The sequence below is a fragment of the Meles meles genome, chromosome 4 (assembly GCF_922984935.1).
Source record: "Meles meles chromosome 4, mMelMel3.1 paternal haplotype, whole genome shotgun sequence".
Lineage (NCBI taxonomy): Eukaryota > Metazoa > Chordata > Mammalia > Carnivora > Mustelidae > Meles > Meles meles.
Genome location: NC_060069.1, coordinates 148,278,145 through 148,285,377, shown reverse-complemented (window position 1 = coordinate 148,285,377; position 7,233 = coordinate 148,278,145). Strand labels below are relative to the sequence as shown.

Here is a 7,233-nt window from a genome sequence, read left to right as displayed (position 1 = left end):
CAAGTTCTAAGTATTTATTATCCTTGTTTTAAATATAATTTAATTATATATTTGCATAACGTGGTTTTTAATAATGGCTGTGTTTCACAACTGGCTTGAAATAAAATTCCATCAATTTTTTAATAGTTGGCTCTACTGAGCCTTTATAAGTCAGTTCCAACATACACTGCCCCTAAGCTAGTAGGAGTTTTAGGATTATGTGTTCACCTTATGACACTGGCCAAAGAGAGACAGACCTGGAGGTGCTGGTGGTTTTTTTACTGCCTTTTTTTTTTTTTTTTTTTTGGAATGTTTGGGAAGAAGCAGGGAAGGAATATTTGGGCTGACTGCTAACTAGGTTCACTTAAATTTAGCTATGCCCTGGTCTTCTCTCTTCCTTATCTGCAAGGAGTCTTTGAAATTGAGGGATTGACTCAAAGGAACAGAAAGTGAAAAAAAAGAAGCAGGAAAGGTTGCAGTGCAAAAGGAACAGGGCCAAAGCTCTGGACAGGACAAGAAGGAGCGAGCTGAGGTTGAAAGCCTCTGCCCCTCTGGCCCTCTGTTCTCATCCGTAGACTGGAGAAAACAGAGTGGGTTGACGAACGGATGCTTTTCATTGATCTAACCAGCTAAACTGGTAGTCAGATGGGGCAGAGCTCCCTTATCTGTCCTGGATCCCCTCTTCCCTCTCCTGGGAGTTCGTGACTCCCCTCCAGGGGAGAAGAGCATCCTGAGTAGGGCTGGCAAGGAGAGCCAGGACAGAAAAATAGTGTTAGAATCAAAAGGTATCAGGGTGACATAGAAAACACAGGGTTAGTAGATCATCCAAATAAAATGTCCATCAGGACAAAAGAGAGGATGTTTCACCATACGGGCCCCTCTGCCCTTGCCAGGAATGGGAAGGGGCAGGAAGCTTCTGTTAAATGTTTCCTAATGTGGCCTTTGTGCCACCATCATCTCCTGGATGTTGTCCTTAGTTTCATTCACACTCCACTCCTGATAGAATTTTTCTGCTTCAATTCTTTAATTTTTTTCTTCTACTATTTTTTGTTTCTCTATCAGGTGATTGTGAGTTACCTCCTTGGACTGAAGAATAAACATTCATCCTACATCTTCATACTTGTTGGTCTTATCCACCAAAGTCATAATCTCTGTATCTGTAAGATATGCATGTTGTTTTGTTCTGTTTAGCTGTTCTACCTGCAGGTCTTCAATCTTTGCCTTCTGTTGAATGTCAATAACTTTGTCTTGAAGCTTTGTGAAGGCCTTCCTCAGCTTCATATCCATGGGAGCCACCATCTTAGTTCACTCTGTGTACTTGCACAGTGGTAGAAAGCCAGAAAGGACCATCTTTATTATAAATTTTATATGGGAAGATCTATTTCCAATACTTACTTTTTTTCCAACTCTCTGATTGATGCTTTTGTGTTGTATCTTCTCTCTACTTACCCACCATGCCCTGGACTATAATTACCAGTTTCCTTGTTTGTATGCTTAAATACCTTTCTACTCATAGTGATATTCCTGAGCCAGTAGTATCAGCATCTCCTGTGGACTTACTAAAAACATTGACTCTTAAAGTCCAGTCTGACCAACTCAATTAAAATCTACATTTTACAAAATGTAGATTTTATAAAATATAAAATTTTCTACATTTTATAAACTATAATTTGAGTGAACATTAAAATTTGAGAAGTGCTGCCTTACTAGATTACAACTCTTTGAGAGAAGAGATTAAGTATCTTGTTCATCATCCTTATCTTCATCCCTTTGGGCAATGACTGGTATATAGTATTTGCTCAGTAAGTATTGAGTGAATAAGTTAACTTTTTAAGGTTAATTATAATAATAATTATAATAATTATGCACAATGTTCTTAATACATGAGCTCATATAAGAAAACTAATGATTCAGCAGATGATTTATTAATAAGTTGGCAATTTATCTTAAAATATATTTATTGTAATTATTTTGTAACACATAATAAAATCTTCAGAGAAACCAGGCATTGTTTCTTTTCTCTTTTGTTGTTTCCAGAATTCCTTCTGTGAGGGAATCTTTTAACCTTCTAGCTTAGATACAATATGATGTATCACATTATGCAATGAAATATTCTGAATTTTAGAGTCAGAAATTCAAAATTTCTTCTCAACTCTCAACTCAACTAAAAAAATAATAAAATATAATAATAATAATTAAGGTATTTTAATAATTATATAATAAGATATCTGTGCATTATTACATAGAAACATAAAATACTAATGAAGTAAGGACAATTTTGAGAAGCTATGTGAGTATATGTGAATACTTACATTAAAAAAAGGAGGTACAGTTTTTTTAATTTTTTATTTATTTCTTATTTTTTTATAAACATATAATGTGTTTTTATCCCCAGGGGTACAGGTTTGTGAATCGCCAGGTTTACACACTTCACAGCACTCTCCATAGCACATACCCTCCCCGATGTCCATAAACCCCCTCTCCCTCTCCCAACCCCCCTCCCCCCAGCAACCCTCAGTTTGTGAGATTAAGAGTCACTTATGGTTTGTCTCCCTCCCAATCTCATTTGTTTCATGCGGAGAAAGGGGAACCCTCCTACACTGTTGGTGGGAATGCAGGCTGGTGCAACCACTCTGGAAAACAGCATGGAGGTTCCTCAAAAAGTTGAAAATAGAACTACCCTATGACCCAGCAATTGCACTACTGGGTATTTACCCTAAAGATACAAACGTAGTGATCCAAAGGGGCACATGCACGCGAATGTTTATAGCAGCAATGTCTACAATAGCCAAACTATGGAAAGAACCTAGATGTCCATCAACAGATGAATGGATAAAGAAGATGTGGTATATATACTCAGTGGAATACTATGCAGCCATCAAAAGAAATGAAATCTTGCCATTTGCGACTATGTGGATGGAACTAGAGGGTATCATGCTTAGTGAAATAAGCCAATTGGAGAAAGACAACTATCATATGATCTCCCTGATATGAGGATGTGGAGATGCAACATGGGGGGTTAGGGGGATAGGAGAAGGAGGTACAGATTTTGACTTGCTCTTATTTTTGGAAAATTTTGTGCAAAATAATTCTTGGGCATGTATATTTACAATAGCACCAAATTCAACCTGACTACAAATAAAACTTGTGAATAAGACTTTTATTTTGTACAAGACGTGGAGATTTATGGAAACCTAACATCAGGAACCTGTACTCGAGCCTTCTACCTCTCTGAAGAGGTCTTTTTTCTCTATATTCTCATGGTCATTTTCTTATTTCTTTTGTGCCACTTATAGTTTAATGTCTATCTTTCTGTCTGTTATAGTGTTTTTCTTCAAGGATTTGAAACAAGTAATTTTGAAACTTCAGCTTGATAATATACATTTCTTTCTTTTTTCCTCTCTCTTTCTTGCTTTCTGCCTCTCCATTTCTTTCTTCCTCTCACTCCTTTTCTTTCTTTCTTTCTTTCTTTCTTTCTTTCTTTCTTTCTTTCTTTACTTTCTTCATTTTAGAGAGAGACAGAGAGAGCTGGAGTAAGGAGGGGCAGTGGCAGAGGCAAAGGGAGAGAGGGGAGAGAGAAAATCTTAAGCAGGCTCTACACTGAATGGGAAGCATTTCAAAGGGCTTAATCTCATGAACCTGAGATCATGACCTGATCTGAAATCAAGAGTTGGACACTTAACCAATAGAGCCACCCAGGCCCCCCTGATTTATTTCACTCTTACTAGAAAAAGAAAACTGTTCATTTCATAAATATCTTAAGGGTTCTTATAAATATTTCATTTTCCCAGTTGGTAGTAGTTATACTATTATAAGACACAGTTTGACTATTCAATTTCTCATTGTAAATAAAACATCAAATCTCACCACATTTATTTTATTGTTATGATCATTGCAATAGTCATAAAAACTAAGAGACACCAAAATATGTACACAGAAGTTCAACAATTACAAAAACTTTACACGTATTTCATCACTGGATCCCCAAAACAACTCTTGCAGGTAAGATATCATTTTTTTAAAAATTATTTCAATGATACGTAAATGTAGAGATTGGGGTGGTTAAACAACTAATAAGTTGAGTTTAGAAGAAATTTTGAATTTCTGACTCTAAAATTCAGAATATTTCATTGCATAATGTGATACATCATATGGTGCCTAAGTTAGAAGGGTAAAAGATTCCTTCACAGAAGGAATTCTGGAAACAACAAAAGAGAAAAGAAACAATGCCTGGTTTCTCTGAAGATTTTATTATGTGTTACAAAATAATTACAATAAATATATTTTAAGATAAATTGCCAACTTATTAATAAATCATCTGCTGAATCATTAGTTTTCTTATATGAGCTCATGTATTGAGAACATTATGCATAAGATTTAATTTTAGCTTTATTTAAATAATTGATAGAAATATTAACTGTATTCATATTTAAACATGTGCTTATGAAAAATTCCAGACGAGATCTTTGTTGGATTTTTAGATATGGAGCCAATGTGGCAGTAGGTCTGTGGTGGGTCATAGAGTTCACCACTTCATTGAATGTATGTTAAAATTTTAAGATGTCTTCCATCTTCAGAACAGTCTTACAAAAGAGGAATACAGTTTTGTTTTTTTTTAAAGATTTTATTTATTTGACAGACAGAGATCACAAGTAGGCAGAGAGGCAGGCAGAGAGAGAGGAGGAAGCAGGCTCCCCGCTAAGCAGAGAGCCTGATGCCGGGCTCAATGCCAGGACCCTGGGATCATGACCTGAGCCAAAGGCAGAGGCTTTAACCCACTGAGCCACCCAGGCACCCTGAGGAATATAGTTTATTCTGCTACGAGCATAAAAGCGACCAAGCCAACCCAGGATACATTTGCCCTTTGCAAAGAATCCATTCCCCATTTATCTATTTCAGTGTACCATCTAGCAGGTATTACCAGTGTTCAATAAGGGCATCAACTGAAAGCATCATGGCAACATAAATTGATTCCTTATGTGGGAAAAAAATCCTCAACCTGCTAATGGACAGTTAAATATCTCAGTTTTCATGTTATTTCCTTGGAAACTGAAATACATTTAATCAAGTCCTGGTTAATTGTTCAACATGACTAAAGTTTCTTTTGTATCATTTTGTCATTGAATGAATAATTACTCAAACATGAACAATAAATGGCACTGTGGTAAGATTACTATCTAAATTGAGAAATATTCAGCTTCAAATAATTGAATGCTATACAACTGAAAGTGGAACTTAATTACACTAAAGAACACAAAATACACTTGCAAGTGGGGTGGTGCCATAATTGGTTCAGCAGCTCAGTGGTATGATCCGTGTGCTGGGTACTTTCTTTCTGCATTCTGCTGCACTCAACAAATCACCCATAATTCCAACATGGCTTCAGCAATTTCCAGCATGTTGAAAAATGATCATGACTACATCTTCTGAAAGAGAAGGAGAGAATTTCCTCTGAATTTGCTTTTATTAAAGAAGAAAGCTTTTCCACATACTCAGTCCTCCTTCTGAATACATTCATATTTCTTACTTTTTAAGAGCAAATAATTTTGCTTACTTGACAGTATTTATGATCACGAAACAATGCAGTTTAGGAAATTACTAAAATATGCTAAAGAAAATATAGTTTATTCCTGGATCTCATATCTAATGTCTCACAACAAACTGTTTCAGCAAGTAATTTATGAAGTGGTAAAATAAAGATCGCTTCCCAAAATATATAAGGTGCTTGTGAAGAATTAATGGTTAGCGAAAGAATGCCAACGTCATTTTTCATTCCCTGAAGTGTATTTATACTGCTAATTTGAAAAGCACTTACGTAGAAATATTATTGATGCAAGAGGTAGTTTTTAAGTAACCACAGTGTCCATCAATAGATGAATGGATAATGATATGGTGTGTATATATATGGAATTTATTTAGCCATAAAAAAGAGAATGATCTCTTGCCATTTGTAATAATGTGGATGGAACTAGAGATCGTAATGCTTAGAAAAATAAGTCTTCCAGAGAAAGAAAAATTCATAGGATTTTATCATACATGGAATTTGAGAAACAAAACAAATGAGCAAAGCAGAAAGAGAGAGAGAGAGAAACAAAGAAATACTCTTAGCTATAGAGAACAAACTGATGATTACCAGAGGGGAGGTGGATGAGGAAATAGGTAAAATAGGCGGTGGGGATTAAGGAGTCCACTTGTCATGATGAGCACTGGGGGATGTATAGAATTGTTGAATTATAATATTGTGCACTTAAAACTAATGCAACATCGTATCTTAACTATACAGAAATTAAAATAAAAAAAGCAGTTTTTATATAATCATTTTGAGCATAATATCAGAATTATGACTAATTTACTATCCTCTGTGCATTAGTTTCCTATTGCTTCTATAACAAATTTCCCTGAACTTGGTGACTTGAACAACAGAAATTCACTCTTTCACAGTTCTAGAAGTTGGAGGTCCCTTTGGAGGTTCTAGAGGAGAATTTGTTCTATACATTTTCTAGCTTCTGGTGGCAACTGGCATTTCTTGGCTCGTCATGCATCATTGTAGACTCTCCCTCCACAGTCGTTTTGCTTTCTCTTCTGTATGATTTGTGTGATAAAGGGAGAGCAAAGTGAAGGAATAGAGCTTAGATGTAAGGAAGTGTATGTAGGCTTGACTAAAATGAGGACATTATTTTGCTCACTGACATGACTCAGGCACTTAGAAGGGGATCAAGTATTGTATAAGAATGACATAAATATTTGTTGAACAAATGAATGAAATCTAATGTCTTGAAATATAAGTTGGTCTTGGTGGCATATGAAAATAGGAGAAGATAGAGAGAGGGAGTGAATAATAGTAAGATTAATGGATTGTAAGTGTCAGAGACTTAAGGGATACTTAAATATTTAGATGTGAGTGAGCTACTTAACATTTTTGAGGGTTTTATTTTCCTCAAAAATAAAGTTACAATATACAGTTATATGGAATCACTGCAAAACTTAAGAAAAATGCTTAGCACAGTGCCCAGCACATAGTGAGCACTCTGCATATTCTCTCTCATTGTTATATAGAGGGTGGGATGTGTATTATTTCATTTTAATTCTTTGGCTTAAAAAAAAAAATCTTGTGGGGCGCCTGGGTGGCTCAGTGGGTTAAAGCCTCTGCCTTTCGCTCAGGTCATGATCCCAGGGTCCTGGGATCGAGCCCCGCATAGGGCTCTCTGCTTGGCAGGGAGCCTGCTTCCTCCTCTCTCTCTCTCTGCCTGCCTC

General features: G+C 36.0%; 1 pseudogene; it reads right to left on the bottom strand.

Annotated features, from left to right (window-relative positions):
• Positions 1 to 909: 909 nt before the first annotated feature.
• On the bottom strand, positions 910 to 1,278 carry LOC123940799 (annotated as a pseudogene).
• Between the last annotated feature and the right edge of the window lie 5,955 nt (positions 1,279 to 7,233).